The following is a 24923-nucleotide window of genomic DNA, read 5'->3' on the forward strand; positions in this document are numbered from 1 at the left end:
CGGCAGGCTCACTTGCCTACTGGCATTCACAATCAGGTTGGGAAGTTTACATTATAATTGCAGGCCCCATTGCCTACTATGCGGACAGAATCGATTTGGGGAGTTTTCGTTAAAATGGCAGCCCCCCTTTCCTACCTCCAGACAGATTACAGTTTTTATTATAATGGCAGGCAATTACCCTACTATCACTCGAAATTGAGTTGTGCAGTTATCATTATAATGACAGGCCCCTTTTCCTACTGCCAGCCAGCGTACTGCCAGTCACACCAAGTTGGTGAGTTTCCATCAAAATAGCAGGCCACTATGCCTAATGCCAGTCACATTTTAGATGAGTACATTTCTTTATAATGGCGGGCACCCTTGCCTACTGCCAAACACAATCGGGTAGGGGAGTTTTAAACAAAACTGCATGCTCACTTACCTTCTGCAAGTCAAATCGAGAAGGGAACTATTCATTACAATTGTAGGCCTTCCTTACTAATGACAGTTACACAGGAGTTGGAGAAGGAACCCTTTCCTACTGCCAGTCAAAGTCGGTGTGGGGAGTACTGATTACAATAGCAGACCAACCCTTTCTCGATCGCTAAATCGACATCAGTGAATATATATAGATCGACATACGAAATTATATGCGTGTTTACAATATTGAAGACCTTCATTTACAGATTAACTGCTACTAAACGTACGTCATATCGACAAAGGATTATACCATAAGACACGCCGGATTTAGTGGCCTAAATGGCTGGTCCAATGATATGTCATCTATTCTTGGGTCAGATTTAGAAACGTGGAACAGGGTAAAGGTTTTGTAAGATCATCTCACATTACATTACTTTTCGGATAATAATGTGACAGCTACATACGTAGCATTTGGCTCACATATGGCTACTGAGTGGGCCAATTTTCGTGAAGAGTTTGATGATTCTGTATTTCATATAAGTAATTGAAAGTATGAATAATGCATGTGAAAATTCCAAATTGACTTAACATCGATTAATAGAGAAAAATCAAACGTAAAAGGGATACAGATACGGCATAAAGTCATAAGACCAAGGTTGTAGATCATTCCAAATTGAACGGAGATTGTGCAATCCGTTACGTGATAGGAATTTCCGAAGGTCTGCACCATCATTAAAATTGCCTGCATATTTCGATATTCTTCGGGGATAAAAAATGAAAAATTTAATGATATAGGATTTTTCATTCGTTACGGGCTAAAACGTATAATTTTGTCAAATTTCAATTATCTTCTTATTCTTCTGGCAGATTATGCCACAATGTGGATTTTGGGCGAGGCGGGTAAAAATTAGGACTTTCAGGAAATCAAAAATTATGGAGATTGTTATTATTACCCCTTAAACGGAAAGCTGTACGAAAATTTCGCCAAAATAGTCAGTGTAGAGGTACACAGTCGTTACGATTTGATTTATATAGATAAGGAATCTGCTCCATGTAAAACACCTTTTGGGCTATGTCCGCTGGACTTAACCTGCAAAAGTGACCATTCATGATATCTCCGTTATTAATCCTCCTGACGAAAAAATGCACATGAAAAAAAAGGTTTAGAGGTGGAATTCCATCAGGTTTGGTCGATTTCCAGTCAGGTTGGTCTTGTTCTGTATATATTGTGGAAGAGTAAAATCACCATTTCGGTTCCTTATAAACCGCCAGTCCATTCCGGAACATGAAATGTTATTTACGTTTAAAACCTACCTTTGGACAGGTGGATGCTAAATATAAATTTTGTTTCGAATGTCTTCAGTAGTTTTCAAGTTGTAAGGAATACGCTTTACACGCACCCGCTCGTGAGTTAAGTCCGATGGGACTTGTACAGAAAAACGGTCCTTTAATGATATCTCCCTTATTGATCCTCGTATCGAAATGATGCACATGAGAAAAAAAGGTTTAGACATTAATTTCTACCAAGGTAGGTAGACTTCCATAAACTTTTGTTGTGTATATTTTTTGGAAGTGCAAAATCACTGTTTCGGTTTCGTATAAACCCCCAGTTAGTTCAGGGATTTAGAAACAATATTTGCCCTGAAACCTATCAAGGACAGGTGTATTCTAAATACGAATCTTGGTGGAAATGCATCCAGTAGTTTCTAACATTCACGTACATACGGCGTAATTAAGGAAGAAAATAATACAGTTAAGAATGTTGAAACTAATAGAAAATGGATTATAACTGAGGACAGCCGGATAACGACAAATAAATAAATGCCGTGAGTTATGGATATAATAAAGCGCTAACAGAGGAGAAATTTAGGTTCAGTGATTCTTAGGTAAACAAATATGAAGATGACTAATGGTGTTATTACTTAATCTATTCGAGGGCGGTTATAACCTCCAACGATATTCCGCCAATATCCCGCAGATGAGCCGATTGATGCCTCTCTTGCCATCTACCCAAGGAACAACCACGAATTTAAAAGCATGATGAGGAAAATGGCAATACGTTACTTCCCTACTGGCATGCAGTCAGAGACGTTGCCATGGTAACCTGTAGGTTCGTTGTCGGTCTGTCGGTCACTAAATGCAGAGCATGATACCAGCAGAAAATTGTAAATTTCTCCGTCATGTGAAGAGTAAGGTAAATTATGAACATAACGAAAGTTGTTTATAATGAAGAGACGTTTCACGTACGGTAAACGAAGTTTACAGAAAATCAATAGTATAAGAGAAAATAGAGGAAAACCACTGTGGTTTTCCTATAAACACCCCGTCTATTCAAAGATTTTAAAATTATATGCATATCGGAACCTTTCCTGGGATGAGTATACTCTAAATATGAAGTTTGGCTGAGATCTATCCAGCCGTTTCGACGTGATGGTGAGAAAACCACTCTGGTTTTCCTATAAACCCCCCGTCTATTCAAGGATTTTAAAATGATATGCATATCTAAACCTTCCCCGGGATTAGTATACTCTAAATACAATGTTTGGTTGAGATCCATCCAGCCGTTTCGACGTGATGGTGGAAAAACCATTCTGATTTTCCTATAAACCCCCCATATATTCAAATATTTTAAAATGATATGCATATGGAAAACTTCCCCGCGATGAGTATCCTCTAAATATGAAGTTTGGTTGAGATCTATCCAGCCGTTTCGACGTGATGGTGGAAAAACCATTCTGGTTTTCCTATAAACCCCCTGTCTATTCAAGGATTTTAAAATGATATGCATATCAAAACCTTCTCCGGGATGAGTATACCCTAAATATGAAGTTTGGTTGAGATCTATCCAGCCGTTTCGACGTGATGGTGGAACAGACAAACAGACAGACAAACAGAAACAATTTTATTTATATAGATTTTTACACTCGTTCTTCACCCCCTTTCCATCCCCGCCCAAAGGAGTCCTATGAGTCCCTTACACAACAGTATATTTTTTTCCCAGATATTAAGTCTTATTTGTACCTATTTTGGTTGACAGCTATGCCCAAACGTACATGCATAATCTCACTGCTCTAGAATCCTGGAGCTGACGTTGCCATGGTTACGGCAGTTCATTTCTTTATCCGATTCCTAGAGCAGGGGTAGTGTGGTGCCAATATCTCCGTAACGGTTGGTTTTAGGGCCTTAAAACATGGTTTTCGGGCCCGTAGGGCTTACCGAGTTTTGTTCTTTGCGTCAAGAGGATTAAATTGAGCTTTGTCTCGTCCTTATACGACAAATTCGATATTTTGCCTATAATAGTATAAGAGAAAATGGAGGAAAACCGTTTTTCCTATAAAACCCCCGTCTTTTCAAAGATTTTAAAATGATATGCATATCGAAACCTTCCCCGGGGTCAGTATACTCTAAATATGAAGTTTGGTTGAGATCTATCCAGCCGTTTCGACGTGATGGTGGAACAGACAAACAGACAGACAAACAGACAAACAGAAACAATTTTATTTATATAGATGACCTTCTAAAAGGCGCTTATTTTGAATGTACGCAGTTGGTGTAACGGAAATAATAATAATAATAATAATAATAATAATAATAATAATAATAATATTTATGATATTTCAGTGACTCAGTTTTATTTACGTAGGGTTAAATGTGAATCAGGCATGTCATAGCATAGTGTGAAGCATGGTTGTGATATGTTCTTCTTTGTCCCTACACTCATTAAATATCCACGTGTAATGTTCTTAACACCAAATCAGGTTCATGTCCAGCTTAGAGATGTTTAAAATTTATCATGCTTTAATATTTGAGCAGTTTAAGGAGATAGGAAATGCTATCCTTACTGCATAGTTGATATCGTGTTCTGGTTTATAGTATCCCATCATATCCTGCAACAACCACTGAGGAAATTTACAACCACCTGATGGAGACCATTCCTTCGAGCTAACAACTATTCTATAGACGAAGGAATGTTTGGGGTTTCCGCCCGATATACGTTCCGAAGCATTAGTTTTTTTCATACACACACCAAAAAGTAGCAAATAATCATATTCAGAACAATAAGCAGAAGAAGAATAAAAATAAAAAGTTTGTCATAATAATCCATATTTAACTTATAAATAAAATTGTCCATGTTTTCTTCAAAATGATATTCACAATCAATGTGCTATAGCAATATTTCGGACAGTTTTAAAAGCAAACTGAGAAAGCTGCTCCTGGTATATTTACCGGCTTACTGATTATGGCCTTCTAAATAGCTGAAATGTTCGTGTACCCTTCCCTTCCAGCATTCTTTTCAACCGGTGATAGAGCAAGAAACCGCATGGTCACATATCGGAGTAGTGTGGAGGACATATTATGGCTACCACTTTGTGTTTTAACCAACAATTCTGTGAGTAACATGAAAGCACTGTATGTCGTCGTTGCCGGGACAAAACCTCCTATGTGATAATATTTTTTGGAGATATACTGACCCGCAGCACATACATTATGAAGAGCGAGAATGCCTTGACCATCCTCACACAATATTGCACCTTAGATGACAGAACCTTACTGGCCAAAGTTCTAAGCAAGAATATTTCACATAGGAAGTTTTGTCCCGGCAACGACGATGTGTTCGTGCATTGTCGTTGCTATGTCTAGAAATAAAGTATGCTTGTCATGCCAGGGTCATTTTTAGAATATATTACCCACGACTCTCTACTGGAACAACTATGAAGTGTTTGTGAGACACGGGATATCCATAACTTTTTTTTTGCTAGTTGCTTTACGTCGCACCGGCACAGTTAGGTCTTATGGCGACGATGGGACGAGCTTGGAGTGGGAAGGAAGCGGCCGTGGCCTTAATTAAGGTACAGCCCCAGCATTTGCCTGGTGTGAAAATGGGAAACCACGGAAAACCATTTTCAGGGCTGCCGACAGTGGAGTTCGAACCTACTATCTCCCGAATACTGGATACTGGCCGCACTTAAGCGACTGCAGCTATCGAGCTCGGTATATCCATAGAAGAACTCTAGGGATTTGAAGTTAAATATTTTAATGAAATGAAAAATTAAGACTAATGTGTTATATATGATTCGAAAATTAATATTGTCAAGATTTTTTGCAGTTCAGTATGTGCCCCATATGTGGTACGGCATATATCCAAACGATAATCTTCCTCTTGCAACATTCTGAATTTTGTGCACCGCCTTATAACAGTCGATTTTGGAATTCCCAACTGAAGGCGACAATACATTTTTAGGGTTTCGTAGACATGAAGTGTGGATTCTTTCCAAATTAACTTCAAATACGTGTGACCTAACTGGCAACTTTTGTTTTAAAAGCAAGAAGACATTTACGAATTGCGCATCACCACCATACTCGCGTCGAAAGTTCCGCTGTACAGTAATTACTGATCCACTTTCTATGAGCCATATAGGCTTCTGTAGCGGCGTCGCCACTGCACTGCACTGCACTGAAAGGGACAGGCCACTGCTCGATCACTTCAAGGTCAACGCTCCGCAGCACTTACGGTGTGCATACCATTCTTGAGATACAGATTTAATTGTTATGATTGTTAATTATTGTTATGATCTAATCTGAGTTCACTGATGCCACTTGCTCGCTATTATCATCAGCCTTCACCCCAGACATTCTGGTCCGCACGTGGCAAGAGGTTGATTACCGTTTGGATGTACGTATACCACCCCGCAACTGGGGCACATATTGAACAGTAAAAGAAAATCTATGTATAACACATTATCATTCATGTTTGATTTCGTAAAAATATTTAGTTTTCAAAGCCGGGAGTTCTGTATAGTCTTAGTCCAGAAACTTTCATGACATCTGTATATGAGTTTATTATGTATGTACGTACAGAATATATTATGAATGTAATTTTGTAAATTAGAGAAATTTATTAATGATGAGCTGTGTGTGTAATAGAAAAATATTGTTAGTGTAAATTGTACAATACTGTATTTTAGGAAAAAGTCTTCTTTTCTTTTTAATTTAAATTTTAGTGCTTAGTAATAATTATTTTAGTGTATCAATTGCCATTGATTCTTTTTTATTTAATTTTAGTGCTTGGTAATAATTATTTTAGTGTATCATTTGCCACTGATTATTTTAATCTTTTGATCGGTTGGACTGTGACTTCTCTTATTCCAACATTAGTCCTAATTCTACCCCAATCAATTCTCTAGAATATGTATTGAGGGAATTTACACATGCACTTTTGTAACCTCTCGCCCCCCTTCATAATCTACTACTCATTCTTGTTGATCATATCCGCCATGTCTAATACTTTACGAGTATACAAAATGGGTGAACTTCCCAATCCAGAAATTCCAAAAGAGTAAGTCGAATATTATCACTCCTTCATCACTTCTAATGTATTCGGAAGTGAATACGTCTTATAATCTCTATGATAGTTTGAAAAATTGATCTAGGCGAAAATAGAAGAAAATTTAGATCATTATTAAATATGAACCAGGTTCCAGTTGTGTATACATATACGTAGTGCAAAAGTTTACGCAACCGCTAAGAAGAACAGTCCTCAAAAATATTCAAGTTCACGATTAGGAATCGACTTAATTTTCGAGTGCTTGTTTCCCGGAGTATAGCGTACTCTGAAAGTAAGCATCAAACACACACGTTAACTGATATAACTGAAATAAATGTATGCTTGTGAAAAATAGAGAACTATATGAAACACGTTTAAAGAATTATAACACTATTATGCCATAAAAGTCAGAAAAATGACAAAATGTAGTGCAGAATATAGTCAGTATCGAGGTATATGGCAAATTCAGAAAAGCGGGATTTCAGGAAACAAAAATTATAAGAATTATATCGTGTAGATCCAAAAATAGCCACTTACCTGTATCAAACGGAACAGACTCTACAGGGAAAGGAAGGAGCGAAACCGCCAGTGCATTTAAACATCGACAAGAGTACCAGTGATGAGATCATTGACTTCGACTCCTCTGATGAGCTCATAATAAATATCGTCGCCTAAGGAGCTATACCCCGTATCTCACAATGCTCACAGTCACACCTCCTAGCCAATTGTGGATATGCAGTCCTTCAGAACAATTTTCGTTGTGTTCATCTTCCTACGGTTACGTGTAAAGTAAATGAACCTTACCATACACCACTGTAGGGATGTATGTTTGTATGACGTATTTACTCACTCCTACAGGATAATGTATACAAGGTTCATTTTCCTTTATACACAGGCATAATAAATTGAACACAACGGAAACTGTTCTGAAGGACTGCATCTCCACATGGTAAAGCGTGACCAGTCTTAAGGAAAATAATGGACAGGAATGTGAAAAACGGTGCAGTGCTTCTTAGGCATCGATATGTGGAACAAAACTAGAAATGAAGTGATATTGCTGTACTCACTTTTTACTTATTTGACTGAAACTTCTATCGCTATATAGACTCTCTCTAATCACACGACGCGTTCAAAGAACATGTGGTTGTGTTCCGATATAGCACACCCCATCATATTAAAATAATTTAGTTTGGGTGTAAGCAACCTGCTCTCCTAATAGTTATCGGTCACTGCGAGAACAGAAATGGGAGAATGACAAATTCAATAATGCACTTGTGACACAGTAATCTAATGTTTCCAGTTTTCTTGACCAAGACCGGTAGCTGAGCTAAGGTACAATAGTACTGAAGTCGGCACCGCTAACCACGAAACCAAGGTGAGTGGGTCAACCTATGACAACTTTAATGAACATTCTTAAAAAAGCGCGTAATAACAGATAGCTCTAAGATTATTGTCAGTGAAATATAAATTGCATTGTTACATTCCAGTGTTGCTCCTCTACTACTATAGAATTTATTTAAAATTATTCTTTGCAGCACTCAGGCGACCCTTCAGTCAAGAAAGAGCCGCCTCATTAAGTAACACAAGACACAATCCACTTCCTTGTAGTCCCCGCGTCTCATGGCATCCCTTAGCCCTTTTGTCGGCAGGGTACATCTTGTATTCCACCCCCGCCAGCAGATGGTCCTAACAGCCATCAACAAGGAAAGAAGGGGACACTGTGGACGTAGATGGTCGCTAAGTCTGAGTGAGGGTGAAGTGAGGACTTAATTCTATCGCTGTGTGATGTTAGCTCGCAAGTTACGTGTTTTTAAGATAACTTTGTTTCTGTGCCAGTAACTGACCCTCTATGTAGTTATCATTCACTTTTCAGTCGGTGAAGAACTTCCAATGCAAGAATTAGGAACGCACTTCTTCGATTATGTCTTTATCTTTGTAATGATATTAATTCCCTTTGCTAAGTGATTTGTTGAAGTTAAAGTCTAGAAAATTACTGTGATAACTGGTTTATTTATTCTGTTCTGAAATTTTCCTCCATTTTTATCCTAATCAAGGGAACACTTTCAGAAATAAGTCATCTGACTCGTTTCGAATTTGGTTTCATCGGTAGATAGTGACGAGTAGATTTCATGAAACGTCGATATATTGCAGAATCCGGTACTCCGTTGTGCCGTGAAATGATTTGAAGACGCGGGAAAGGAACCTCTTTTGGCCTTTTCCTCCGAAACAATAAAAATCATCCCGAAAGAACTGACCGCAAAAGACAAGAAAGAAGAGGAATATGAACGTGGAGGAAGATAACCAGGGCGTGAGAACTCCGACAGGATTCACAATTAACGGCACGGCAACACTCATCGAGGAAGCGCAACATAATTATTGCTCTGTGAAGGTTGCTAACCTTCAGTGAGGAGAAAGATACCAGGTGATCATGATGATGATGATGATTGTAGTCTTAAGGGGTTTAACATCTAGGTTATCACGCCATAAGCCAGAACGAAAAAGGAGGAAAGAGAAAGAGCGGCTGTTCCCTTACCAAATCCTCAGAAGTGCTCAAATGGGAAGAAAACTCCGAAAAGGTATTTGTGATATACTAATAACCAAAAATTAAATCATTAATGCTAAAAGTAGAAAATAAAAATAATTGAGCCTATCTCTTATAGTAATGATTAAATAATTGAATTTTCCTAATTAGATAAAATATTTTGTTCTCTAGATTAAAGCAATCACTTGATATCTAATCATAACATCTTAAATTGTGCTATGGTCATTTTGAATCATACTGTGGTTCACATGTCGATAAAGCTGTATTTAATTATTAGATACATAATCCAGACGCTTAAACTCGCTGAAGGGCCGATGACCTTCGATGTTAGGCCCCTTTAAACAACGAGCATCATCATCATAAAACTCGCTGAAAGAACGGCATACTTGATTGTGGTTCACGGTCCCATGGACACGTGGACATTTCTCCATTGTTGATTAGTTTACTGTTCCCGATCTAACTGTGCACATATACTGCATATCGGTACTAAGATGAAGATTATTAACAGTTCAAAAACGTTACTAGGAAGATAAAAATGTTGTCTTGTTGACAAACTTTAGTTCGTTGTCCACGTCCTCATTTGAGAAGGTCTACAGTACCTCTATACTGTAAATGTACCGCACTGCGTAATATCATTACAGTCAATGAAACTGGTAGAAAAGGTATCTGAGTGAAAGAGGATGTTCCATCAGTGTATCGATGAAATAGCTTTTAACTTCAGCATTTTCTTTCAGACATTCTTACCCAATCCATTTCTCTAATGAATTTAACTCTCAGAACTGTTTTCCCCAAAATTGGATTTCGAAGTAAAAAGTTACCGAACACACTTGTTCCAAATTAAATAATTTAAAATGTTATATTGTGTCCAACAGATTTTAAGTACACTATTGCATTATTCTCTTCAACATATTTTCGGAATTGTGGAACAATGTTGAAAATGCGAGATACCACAACGGCGGGAATGCAATTTCCTCACTCTTAGATCAAGCTGTAGTTGTTTTAAGGCGGAAACCTACTGAGTTCCATATTTTTATTATCATTCACTCAATGTTATTCATTTTCAGTAGCATTGATTGAGACGTGAATAGATAGAAAATAATGAAATTTGGCTCAATTTGGGCCCGTGTCTCCAGAAACAAATGACATTTTAGGAATTAAAGTGTGAAAAGACTTAAAATGTTTACATGGTCCCCCATGCATAGAGTTTTAGTAAACTCTTTGAAATTGAAAAATGACCACAATTCACACATTTTAATCATCTGTACCGTGCTCATTTAAGGTAGTTAGGTAGAATATATTTTACGATATTTTTATGTAGGAAATGTGGTTAAAACGCGTTTATGCGTCTCAGAATTTCCCAGGAACTTATATTTCCCATGCCACCTTCGTTCTCTTTTAAGATATGTTTCATGTGATTACCCCACTGCACGTATTTCATTATAATTCACACTCAAGTACTTAAGGAAGTCCCCATGACGTACATTCACTCCATCAATACAGTAATTAAAACATAGATGATTTTTCCTCTTCGTAAAACAGCCCCATTTTCACCCCGTATAAGATAATACCATTGTTTTCTGTCCATCTTAAAACGGCGTTGAGGTTTGTACTCACGATTTGGTCAACATTTCAGTAGAGTGCTCCACAAAAATTCTTTCACTATCTTCCTGTTTCTTCTGTACTTCGATTAAGAACTAATAAAGTCTTGTTTGATGACGTTCCATAAATGTTTGTAGCGATTGTGTCATCTCTCGGAAAGTCGCTGAAGTAGTGTATTGTGTTGGTTCCATAGTTTAGGTAGAGTTTGACGAGGAATGCTTTAGAAACAAACGTTTACATTGTAACAAAGAGTAAATGTTATGCCAAACAATTTACACCATGACGATATTACTTTTAAAGGTTAAGTCATAAAATCAAATCGGAAATTTGGTATTTTAATGTATAGCGATGTATTTAACACACCTTTTCTGAAAAAGTGCATTAGTACAACCGTGTGGGAAATTTGGATTAGAAATGAGTGCATTGGGACTTCAAATTTGGTGTGGATTTTTTATTTTAGAAAAATGAAGCTGGGAAAAGTAGTTGAGGAACACTGACCCCAGTCGACATATAATTTTGTAGTGGTATTACGATGCACAACGAAAGTTTTGCCCATTGCGATTTCGCACAGGATGTATCACTGTACCTCAACATGTTTACGCTATGCACTGTACGCCAATGCTAAACCCGTATCAGGTTTTATATTTTGTCCAATAAGAGGCAATTGTCACGACGGTCAGTTTGACAACATCACTTGTAACGTCGACTGAGGTAAACATGGCAAGCATGTGATGTTTGGGACATCACTGCATGTTTTCAGTTATTGAGCTATACAATTAATTGAGTGAGAAGAGGTATATTTTTAATAACTGATAGGTCATGTTTAAATTAATATATATATATATATAGCGTTTTATCATCCATTTCAATCATCATTTTATTTCTTTGTATCGCGTCTATGACGTATTCTGAACGAACAAATTATTGGGTAAAGTATTTCAACATCATTCGTATTTATAACTTGCAGTAAATTTTCCAATAGCCATTGTGAGGTGACCAGAGTCAGCAGGCTAAATTCAGCACATTTCCAGGAAAAGTACGTCATCTAGGTTACGAGAGATCTTACCCTCTCCACCTAATGAAGAGGCAGTTGATACATTATAAACGCCCACTTTTCATAATGCTCTACCTGACGCGTTATTTCAGCGGGAAAGTTCAGCCTATGTGAATGAACGTAATGAAGCAACGTGATGGATTCACAGCAATACATAGGAGAAGGGATGAGACCTCGAATCTTACTGGACCATGTGATATGGTTGATGGAAGGAGACTTTTGAACCGATATATACCCGCTGACAAGAGCTGGAGAGGACACTCTTATTCATACTCGTGATCAGATTGTCACTTGTATTCGGACACTCTTATTCTTACTCGTGAGGAGATTGTCACTTGTATTCGGACATTCTGATGCTCACTCTTGGAAGACACTCTTACTACGATTCTACGTCTACACATCGGAGAAGAAGTATATACTACTCAAAAGTTACTCATTGGGACTTGTTAACTCAATGACGAGAGATAGTCAACGGGAGACCGGTTTTGACTAGTATACGGGAGGAGAGCTTTTATTATGAATTTAGCTACGCAACTGTTCCATCATACGGAAGAATACAAGTGTATTCTTTCCATGTACATAACCCACGGTGGTTTTGCATTTAAAATTAGGACTCATTATGACTTTATGTAAGGAGTACATTAGGAAGTGTTAAAGACAGGAAATGTAGAAGTAGGACTGGAATCCAACAACAGATGAAACAGCCGGTACGAGAGATCCACCCACCTTCAGCTTCAAGACAACAGAGTCTACATTTGGTGAGCTTATGGCATAAGTTACTGCAAGTCTTTGCGCAACAGTTCATTTTCTTAGAGTTAATTTCATTCAATTTTTCTTTTGCTTCCGCAAGTTCAGGTTTCGTAAATACGCCGTTACATCACGTTTTTCATCCTAATAAATAGCTGTTTTAATTTGTATGTTCTGAAATTATTATTAATGATCCTTAAATTCCAAGTTAGTGTACTTAATGATTTGTGTTCCGTTCACCTCACCCCTGCGAGTTTTTGAGTCTCATTACGTATTATTATTATTATTATTATTATTATTATTATTATTATTATTATTATTATTATTATTATTATTATTATTATTATTATTAATTATCAACTTTCGTTTTCAAGCCATAAGCTTGAAGACTGGCGCCCATGGGATACTGTTTAAGGAGAAACAATGACATATCATTTATTTATTTTAATATTAAAGTGACCCGCCGCGTTATAATTTTGTCAAACATTCGTGGGCGAGTGGGTACGTCACAAGCATACCCATTTCTACTATTGACCATTTTGAATTGTGACATTTCTGCAAGGACGGCGAAAAGTCAATGTCACCACACTTATTGGAGTGAGTCAGAGTTATATCAATAGAATGTGGAAGAAAATTCAAGTAGACACAAACGGGTGTTGATCGACAATAGACGGCAAATCCATGCACAAGAACTCGCAGGAAGAGTCAGTATTTTTTGCTTTTAACACGACGTAGATCCACTGCTACAGTGACCTCGCTCCGCCAGGATCTTCGGAGGGTCACCGGAGAGAATGTGTTAGATAAGACAGTACGAAATCGCCTGCATTATGGAGGACATATATCAAGAAGGCTTGTGCCAACATCTCATCTTAAAGTCCACCATACCGCAGCTCTTCTGAGGTGGGCAACAACTCATAATAAACCATGGCATCAAGAATCATGGAAGGGAACCAAATTTTCTGATGAGCTTCCATCCTTACAAAAGGAAAATTAATGTCTGGACTCTTGAGACGATGCGGTGAGAGATGGAATGAACCCTTCATCCTGGAGCGCTATCACCAGCAAGGGGTTTCCGTTATGGTATGGGATGGAAACATGTTTCGTAGACGTACGCCTCTAATTTATATCCAGGTTAACATGACTGATCTGGTATACAGAGACAACACCGTCCAATCTGTATGCTACTTACATGATTTGCTGTCACTGTGGAAGAGGGCGTTTTATAGTGGATGATTCGTAGGCTGCATGACGAAATCTCTTGACCGTTATTCTCAGCTTCCTTGTTCGCCGTTATCTACCATTCCTACCAAAATCTAAGGAAAATATAGCTCTAAATTCGAACCAATTTTCCTTTACATTGCAAATGCATCGTCCGTATCAAATGTACAGAAAACTGGCATTATATACAAATATTTTTGTTCCGAACACACTGTCCATACTAAGGTATCGATGTCCTGTGAGAGTAAGAAAAACTGATTTGTAAACCAGTTATAAAAACCAGTAAAATGGGATAGAAATAAAATATTTTCATGTGCTAGCTCTCTGTCTGTAGCCCCATTCAGTATTTTCTGCAAGGAATTAGTGAATCAGCTGGGAGCTACCTGACGGACGACTCAATGACCGCCTTTCCCCTCTATTGTTCCCTTCGGCTTGTTTCTGTTGGAAGGAATAACCAGAATGTTCTCATTCCGGACGCACCCCGAAAAAGGCCTGGAACCTCATCAGCGGGAACATAAAGGAGGCTGGGCACGAGCCAATGAGTAGCTCGAGTTGGACATAAGTAGTATTGGCTGTTGTTGTGTTGGAGTGTTGAGTGTGTGGTGGGTGTTCCAGCAGAGTCAGTGTCACTGACAGAGTTGGATAGCAGAAAAGTGGCTGTCGTCACAGTTATTATTGGAGTGAGTACGATGAAGAGTAATGTTAAAGTATGGCCGCTGTTATTTAGTGGTGCTGACTTAGTATCCTGCCGAGTAATAGGTGCTGATTAATCCACTGTGTAGAGCGGCCACGTTGACTGAGATAAGTGAGTTAAATATATCGATTGTGTGACTTACCGGACTCAAATGGAGTTGAGTCAAGGAACAGTCGTCATACGTCATGATTGTTAACAGATTGTGTGTGCTCGATCCTGTCTGTGTGCAGCTGCTGTGTGAAGTGATTGAGCGTGCAGAGCTCAGTGAATGGTTATCTGTCAGTCAGGTTTGTCGCCATTACAGGTAATACAAGCGAGCCAGACTATTTGCTGTGTGAAGTCTACAGACAGCAATGAGTGGTCATTCATAACTGATTATAATTATGTGTGTGTACTACCGGTAACTGAGTCCTCCTACATTAAATTAGATCGATGAAAGATACAGTAGTTTTTTATTCTTACCAATATTTTTAACGGCCCAAAATGCACACCCTTGAGCAATCCAAAATTCACACCATGCCAATAATACAACTGCATATAAATGATATGAAAATATTAAATAGTTCACTGTAAATTTAGTTGAAATCATCTTAATATTTTAGTAGCTACTGAATATATGAATCACCCTCCTGTTTTCAATAGCAATTTCTCAGCACACTACCCGTCCGTAAAATGATTTTAAGGAAAGTAAGCAGTAAACTTCTTTCCCCCAAACCCCTCGACCGTGGATGTTAGAACAATACTACTGCTATTTTGTAGCTGTGCAAACTAAACGGACTTCCCCTACTGTCCAAACAATTTCAGAAAGAGATTTTTACAATTTGCTTTACGTCGCACAGACACACATAGAGCATATTGCGACGATGGAATAGGAAAGGGCTAGGAGAGAGGAGGAAGTGGTTGTGGCCTCAATTAAGGTTATTTGTCTGGTGTCAAAATGGGAAATACGGAAAACCATCTTAAGGGCTGCAGACAGTGGGATTCGAACACACTACCTCAGGAATGCAAGCTCACAGGTGCGCGCCCTTAACCGTACATCCAACTCTATCGTTTGAGTAAGAGAATGGAAACTGAAATTGTTGTACTTTGTGACATCACATTCTCTAGATTGTCAGAGCCGGAATAATAATAATAATAATAATAATAATAATAATAATAATAATAATAATAATAATAATAGTCCGCCTCTGTGGTGTAGTGGTTAGTGTGATTAGCTGCCACCCCCGGAGGCCCGGGTTCGATTCCCGGCTCTGCCACGAAATTTGAAAAGTGGTACGAGGGCTGGAACGGGGTCCACTCAGCGTCGGGAGGTCAAACTGAGTAGAGGTGGGTTCGGTTCCCACCTCAGCCATCCTGGAAGTGGTTTTCCGTGGTTTCCCACTTCTCCTCCAGGCAAAGGCCGGGGTGGTACCTAACTTAAGGCCACGGTCGCTTCCTTCCCTCTTCCTTGCCTATCCTTTCCAATCTTCCCATCCCCTACAAGGCCCCTGTTCAGCATAGCAGGTGAGGCCGCCTGGGCGAGGTGCTGGTCATTCTCCCTAGTTGTATCCCCAGACCCAATATCTCACGCTGTAGGACACTGGCCTTGAGGCGGTAGAGGTGGGATCCCTCGCTGAGTCCGAGGGAAAAACCAACCCTGGAGGGTAAGCAGATTAAGAAAGAAAGAAAGAAAGAAATAATAATAATAATAATAATAATAATAATAATAATAATAATAATAATAATAATAATAATAATAATAATAATATAACGTCCGCTACCGTGTACAAACATTTTGATTTGATTCCGTCTGGTTGCTTGCTTTTACATGCCGACATGGAGTGTCGAATAGACTTTACCACCCATCAACAATTCGACTAATTCTGTCGGGTTTGAACTATCTTGGGACCCACTTTACCATTGATCCACAAAGGGAGCTACTGCGTTTCATTGTGGTGGATGATAGTGTTGTGTTGGATATACGAGATGAAGGGATGATAGAGACAGCACCAATAATCAGTCTCCGAGTCGAGGGAGTTAACCGTCAATGCCTGGCTCCTTAGTTGAATAGTGAGTGTAGTCGCGTTTGGTTCAGAGGGTCCTGGGCTCGATTTCCGCCCGGGTCGGGAGTTTTAGCCTTAAATTATTATTTCCACTGGCTCAGAGACAACACTCCTGCAAATCTCACACCGCACACAACACTTTCATCCACCACAGAAACACGGAGTTCCCATACATGACGGATAGCTCCGCCCTCGTTGGAGGGTTTGCCTTACAAGGACTGCACTAAGCTAGGAATACCCAGGCAAAATTGTTATTAACCATTAATGATTAAAATCGTGGAACCAGTCAGGAACTGAATACAGGGCTCTCTGAACCGAAGGACACAACTCTGACCAGCATAGCTGATGTAACATGTACCATGTTACACGCACGGCAGACTAGGTTGTTTTATATTATCAATGTGTAACGGTATATGATATAAGAAAATAAGGAGGCAATCATGTTATTAGAATTCCGGAATTAATACAATGTTGGAATCTATATATCTGTGTTTTACTAATTAAGTTAGGCATTTAAGGTATTTATATGTTAAAACATTGTGTATACCTGATAGGAATCAGACATCCATTTTCTGGCACATTTCAAGTGCACAAAGAGGGGCTGTAATCTTGGGCAAACCCATGGCCATGAATATCCAGGTAAAAACAGTCACGTGCATGAGAAGCATACAGAACGGAAAATGTGTCAACCTTGGTTTATGCAAGCTCCTGGTTACGAAGAGGTGGAGTGATGGAACGGCTCAGAGTTTAGATTTGAGTGCAGTAGAGAAGGGGAATAACGAGGACATAAAAACGTAGAAAGTGTTAGTCTGGAAGGAGATTGTTTATTCTGATTCAGAGTACTCATGGTGCTACTCATTTTTTCTGTGGATACTTATTCTAATTGTGACTCTCATTCTGTACTCATTGATTGTGGACCATGACTGTGGTCAATGTGCTTCCAGTCCGATATTTATAAAGTTTGAATGAGTATATTTAATGTGCTAGTATTGTAAGTGAGAGGTTAGACTGTGGACTGTCTCAGTTCGGTCACATACGAACTACCGGCGGTCTATTGGGCTATGTGGCAGTGGCTCGATAAATATTATAAAATGCATCAGGTTGGATGGCACTTTATGTTAGTGGTGACTGGGCGTCTTAGACCCGCGGGAGGATGGAGATATGTGCACTGATCGAGTTTGGAGATGTATCGTCACAGAGAGATCTGACCGAGATCGGCCATGGAGTTCCATGATGTGAGGCTTCAGATCCAGTTACGGACGCAGTAACCCGTTCGAGTGAGTGGCCATCTATTGTAATGGTGGGATGTAAATGAATTATAATATGTCGAAGTGGGGTTCTTCTGATACGTACAGAAAATTGTAATTTGTTTATGATCTTGTTTTTAAATATATATGTGAGTCAAACAGTTAATTAGATTTATTTATGGTAGCTTTGTTAGCATGCTCCTACCATTTTCTAACATTTTCAGGAGGTAGTAGGTAAAGCCCAGTCAACAGAATACGACTTTTTCAGTTTTTATGAACACGACCTGAGAGGATTTTTTATGTTCTAACATTTATTCTTCTTCTCGTCTCGGTCCTCTATGGACCACGCTATTTCAACTGCTTTCTCCTACTATCTTTCATATTTGCTCAGTGTTCCCTCATTCTCCTTAGGTGAGCATCCCTCCGTTCTTTGGTATACTTCTTGTCGGTTTTCATTTTGGCTGAAAACTAACACTTATTATTATTATTATAATTATAATAATAATTATTATTATTATTATTATTATTATTATCATAGTGTTTTATTTATTTTTTCACTTATTTTAAATTTTATTTCATTGCAAGTCGTCAAGTGATAATTCCATTCAGTTATACGAGAATTTTATATTATTATTATTATTATTATTATTATTATTATTATTATTATTATTATTATTATTATTATTATTAATATCTTGTTTTAAATGTTAACATTGGGGCAAGTACATTTTTATGTTAAGTTACAATTAACGCCCAAGCGTAAGGCAAGCATTTTATTATATTACACTGTACAGCTCTGGGATTAGAACTATAAAGCTTTCAATTGTGTGACTTCATTGTATGATGCTAAAATCGTATCACGTCATCGTATAGAATACAACATGTTAATACCGAACTGGTGTTTGTGTCGATGATTGTTAATAGGCGATCAAACGGAAAATGTATAGCACCACCAGTCATTCTGGAAACATTTCTTTGAGTTTATTATTTCATTTCTAGGAAGTACGTTAATTACCCCTAATTACCTAATTGAATTCAACAGAATTGCACTGACGTAGATATATATTTCCAATTAAAACTCGTTCAAAGCATCTCTCACTTTGAAGATAGATTGAAAAGAATCAAGCATAGCACGCGTGAAATTAAGCGACATCCTCCCAGTGATCCGAAAAGTTCAAAGACAAAAACAGAGAAATTACATAACGTGATGTGCATTTATGCAGCTTGTAAGAGAGGAACCTTGACAGAGGTCTTGCGAGAAAGAAGGAGACAAGCGACTGTAGAAGGTAGAGGAATAACATTAAAAGAACTGGAACAAACGTGAAACGGCAAGCGAGTTAACCATGCGTTAAGATGCCACTGCAAAATTTTTCAAGCCATGAAATAAAAACTTATCTTCAATATCTTCTACCTCTACTTCAACATACCGTTACATTTTCTCTTCTTCAACTATATACAAAGTATAAATTTTTGTATTTAGCTTTAATTCATGTATCCTTTTTACCTCCAACATGAATATTATACACTCATCCATATCAACGTGCGTCGCTTTCATAACTGGCTTCAATATCCAGGAAAAATGGCGTCAAAGCTACCAAGGTATCCGTGACCCCACAACTGAAATCCCAGGATTTCACCTGAAGAGACACCAATGGTCGCTCAACCGTTTAAGAACAGGCCACACTAGATATAATGCCATGCTACATCAATCGGGACTTCGAGAATCCCCTGCATGTGACTGCGGAGCCCCTTTCCAGTCAGTGCAGCGCATTATTGAGGAGTGCCCTCTGAGGAAGTATGATCGACCAGCCCGAGATGTCATGAGTGCTACACCTTGTAACTGTTCTCTCTCCTAGTCAAAACACTTAGGGATATGAAAGTTATTACCTTGGGACACATGAATATCAAATAAACTATATGTGGCTTTCCCACAAATTGCCACGCAAATAGAAATGGTTTCCCATTTCTCTATGTGATGTTTGGGCGCCAGGGTTACAGTTTTAAACAAAACTGTAAACCAAAATTTATATTTACTAGCATAGAGACTTATACTTAAATCACAGGGGTAGGATTTTAAATAATTAACCATTCAGTATCGCTTAAGAAAGAAAATTAACGCAATATAAAATACAAATGAATTTATTATACAAAAAATGAGATGAATCGGAAAATTCCTTAAAGCGTGGAGGGATTTAGAATTTACGTTACGGAATTTACTAATTGCTTGCCTTATCTAATTGAAGCTCATCAATTGCAGTTTCCGTTGAAGTCATCTGGTTTCCGTGGCTACTCGTTCTCTTCTTCTCGATGTAGAATTGACTCCATGGACATCCTTCCTTCTCTGATGTGGTACGGGCTATCTGGACTAGCACTCCCTAATTGCCTAGTCTTTAAATTAGACATTGGCCCTATACTTGTAAAAACTGATCAGCGTTGATCGTGAGAGGAGAAAATTCAGAGATATGAATTTTTCCATATTAGTAGAAATCTCAATCCAACTGAGCTATACTATTTATACGGTACAGACTTGTACCAAATTCCGTGGACTTGAACTAAACATAGTTCTTCGTCCAGAAGATTTACTGAATATAACACAAGCCGTAAGCTTGTTTCGTCTCACGCAGATCCGATAACATAACCGCAGCTAAGTACTGTATCGAAGCGAGCACATACAGTCTCACAATCAATAACGTCGTTTAAAGTAGATGTTCTAATAGTAGTTAGGACACAGCAGAAGTAATAGTTAGGTTGTAGTAGTAAATAGGTTGTGAGTTCTCGTGGTGAGAATCTCTATATATTCGGGCTCACCCCCACTCTTGGTAACAGTTCAATCTCAAAACTCATATACAACGAAGTATCTGATGCGTAGATCGAATTATTAACTCCCCTTCTCTTCTTTCTTGACAAGTCCAGTAGGCGTGGCGATGATGTAGCTGACCAGCTTGCAAGCCTCGCGCGCGGGCCGCTGTTTACTAGCCTTGGCTCATGAGTTAAACCCAGTGAGTCATGCAAATTTCCACGCTCAAGAATAACCTTTTCCGTATACACAAATATGAGATGAAAGGACAACAAATATATTTCAACATATTAACCAAATTCAATACATAATAAATTCCTATCTTTCATAATATAATAATAAATAATAAATGATGTTATAATATATACAATATGATTGCAAAAACCTAATTTATAAATGCTTGACGTAGAATAAATATGTTATTACGAATAATTGCCGATGGCGGATAAACTTGATATCAAATGATATCGCGTAAAATGATATTATATTAAATTAGTAGGGCTGGAGAAGCCTGGACGGTTACAATTTCCCTTCTTAGGATGGCTACAGCAACTGGACATTGATTTGTAAATGTGAACGCTATCAACATTCTTGTCATTGTGTATATTGTAAATTTTCTTTTGCAAACTTGCCATACAACAAATAAGAAACTGTAAAAGACAACTCAACGAAATACTTTTTTCTTCAGAAATGTAATTTTCAATTTGAAAGTAACATATAGTACTGCCGATTCTGCTTCATATATTCGAAAAAGAATCTCCTAGAGTAACTGAGGTGAATGGAGATCACGTTAAATATATTCTTCCACAATTAAAGTGAATAAAGTCTTGGACATCTAATGTCGAATGTATTTCTTCACAGCTGTGCAGAATATAATAGCCTATATTGCCATAAAGACTGATTTCTGCACAATAAATACTCATGTCCTGCGGGAATGCGGAAATGTCGGAGAGATATATGTGGACTAGGTCTCTTGAGTTAAGTAGTTTGTAACAGTCCTCGACTCAAAGGAAGGGAAATCGGTATATACTTAGGAGTACAAAATACTCAACTATCAAGATCATATTGTACCTGAAATATAATTTCACCTTATTAGATCGCATTTAATACATATATTTCATGTCTAAGAGATGTTAAGTACAGAACAAAAGTAGCCGACCAAACATCGCAACAAGGAATCGACTCACGGTCTTCGGACTTCGCTCCTATACTCTGCTGATTGAGCTGCGTAGGCCTCGGTCATTCTAGTTCTATTCTTGAGCTATACGGCAGGCACGCAGTTTGTATGATCGGTTCTCTCCTGAGACCGATTTGCGATTCTGGTCCTCTACTTAATACGTATTCGACTGAAGTGCAGCCAGTATCCAGTAATCGGGAGTTAGTGGGTTCGAACCCCACTGTGGGCATCCCTGATGATTGTTTTCCGTGGTTTCCCATTTTCACATCAGGCAAATGCTAGGCTATACCTTAATTAAGGCCACGGCCACTTCCTTCCAACTCCTAGGCCTTTCCTGTCCCATCGTCGCCATAAGACACATCTGTGTCGGTGCGACGTAAAACAAATAGCATAGCACTTAACGTGCAGCCTAGTGTGAAAATGGGAAACCACGGAAAACCGTGTTCAGGGTTGCTGATTGTTGGTCTCGAACCCACTACCTCCCGAACCCAAGCTGATAGTTACGTGACCCAAGCCACGCAGCCACTTGCTCGGTAAGGATTTTGCTAGCACTCATTGTTACTAATTGATTTCAAATAATTGAATATTACTTTCTTGTGAGTGGGCATTCGTTCCTCCATTTGGATCGCTCAGTAAACTGGAAAGAGAACCTCAAGTGCGTGATAGATTCAACACTGTGCATAAACTCACACAGTCCAGTACTGTTTTTAAGTTGACCGTGAAGGAAATAACTACGGACGTTCTGAACTTCAAACCTTGGTGTTAACAATTTTTCAAGAATAACTCGATTTCAGAAGGAACTTCCAACAGATATGTTCCAAGAAACAGCAAGAGCTTCTAATTAGTATTTTAGTGTATTTTTATTGTAATGCAGATTTCCCTGGGTACATCTTGGTACGGGAAAACATCGATTTTCTTGTGATCATAGACTTTGTTTTAGTCTCTCCGGAAAGCCTATTATGACAACCAGAAAGCCAAACCAATACCAAAGGAAGGGTGCCAATGAAATAGGACGAAATTCATGATATTCAGAGACAAGTTCCATATATAACTGAAGAATATCAGAGTTCTTAAGACGAGGTACTCTACTGTAGTGGAGTACTATGATAAGTACTTGACGGGACATGGACTCAACCTTTACATTTATGTTCGTCCATAAATCGTTACGCATTTTTGTGACTACCGATATTTTCAATTAATAAATAGCAATACTATGCATGAAAGTGATCAAGTTGACATGTTGATAATAGAAATCTCAGGAACGTGGTAAACGGTCTTCAGTGGACTGGGTTTGGAGGTTTTATATTGGCTAGAATTAATATCTTATGCATTTTTGGATAAATAAGGAGGTTGTTTGATTTGGCAAAACTAACATATACGTCGTTATTTTAAATCCAATGGACTGACGCGTGAAGTGTAGGATAATTTGTTTTAGTTTTCTCAAAGCTGGATGTGACTGACTGGGTCTATTTTAGAATTTGGCGATGAAGTACCAAAACCTCGCATGCCACACTGCCCTTCCTATCCATTATTTTCCATAAGACTTATCACGCCTCCCAGCCAAATATGGATACGCAGTCCATCAGAATAATACTTGTTGTTTTAATTTTCCTATGCGATGGTGTAAAGGAAAATGAGCATTATAAACAGTATAGTCTAGGAGTGCGTAAATACGTCACGCGAACATACATTCCTACAGTACGGCACGGTAAGGTTCATTTTCCTTTACACACCTGCATAGGAAAATGAACACAAAGAAAATTGTTCTGATGGACTGCATATCCAAATGTGGCTGAGAGGCGTGACCTGTCTTAAGGAAAATAATGAATAGGAGGATCATTGTGTGACATATGAGATTTTGTTTCTTTGACAACGATTTTCCGATTCAAGTCGATGCAAGCGTAAGCATTTTTCACCCAATGTGAAACCGTTCTAATAAACGCACAGCGAATACAAATTAAGACAAATTTTAAATAAAACTATAGGAATGAAATATGCATATCTTACTGAACGTATTTTGGACCTTCAATTTGAAGAAGGCGATGAACCTGGTTCGCTATTTGTTCATAAACTTATACAACACAGCCCATTTCTTTGGTAACATGCAATGATTTTCATAAAACTTAATGCGATATGTATGTGTAACCTATAGGTACCTCTGTTTACTAAATAAAGGAGTAATTTTAAAGACGAGAGTAGTACTTACAAAAATAACGATTATTGATAATGTAAGATAAAACTGAAACATGTAATGAATTAAAGTCAGGGTATACGAGGAGTGTTAAGGCTAAATGGAGACTTATACTGGTCACCTCAAACCTTAGTTTATCTACAAACTTGTTTACGTTAAAGAATCTCAGCAGAACTTCCCTGTAATCTCATCCATTTTTGGAGCAGAGGCCAGATGGAGATCCATCATCGGACCCTACAGGGACTAGAAGTACACTAGGGGAAGTGGAAAGAACCGCACATTACAGTAATTGTCTAGTCCGTGGCTTAGTCAACCGCTATATGTTCGCGAAATGACCTCATTTGTTTTACTTTCCTATTCTACCATACTGGACCTAACTAAGAGCACCCATGGCATTTTACAAGATTATGTTCGCCTTTCACGTTTTCTGAGTCAAAAAAGAAAGTGATTAACATTTTATATCTAATGGCTAGCAGTAGAAGGAGAAGGAAGAACTGTAGAAAGGTTGCGTACCACTTGGGGTCATCGTCGATTATTTACGATTTTGGGGGAGAAATTCGGAGGCATGGAAGTTGTATTCCACAAGAGGTGTACCAAGTATTTTTAACAAGCCAAATAAATGCTCACTATACAGAATTCACCATTTTCTGTTGAACTGGATGCCTGATTCCCAACAATAAAAACAACAATAATAAAATTCCATACTGAAGTTTGTAAAGACTACTGCATTCTAATGCCTGCGAATATAAGCGACATGCAATCTAATCACTAGTAAAGACAAAAACTCCAATCGGTTGCACATGCATTTTAATATAATCTCACAAACATTCTCAACCATACCAATAACATGGTTTAAACTTGTGTGTGTAAATATCAGCCTAAGTCTGCAAA

Source organism: Anabrus simplex, chromosome 1, assembly GCF_040414725.1.
Source record: "Anabrus simplex isolate iqAnaSimp1 chromosome 1, ASM4041472v1, whole genome shotgun sequence".
Taxonomy (NCBI): Eukaryota; Metazoa; Arthropoda; class Insecta; order Orthoptera; family Tettigoniidae; genus Anabrus; species Anabrus simplex.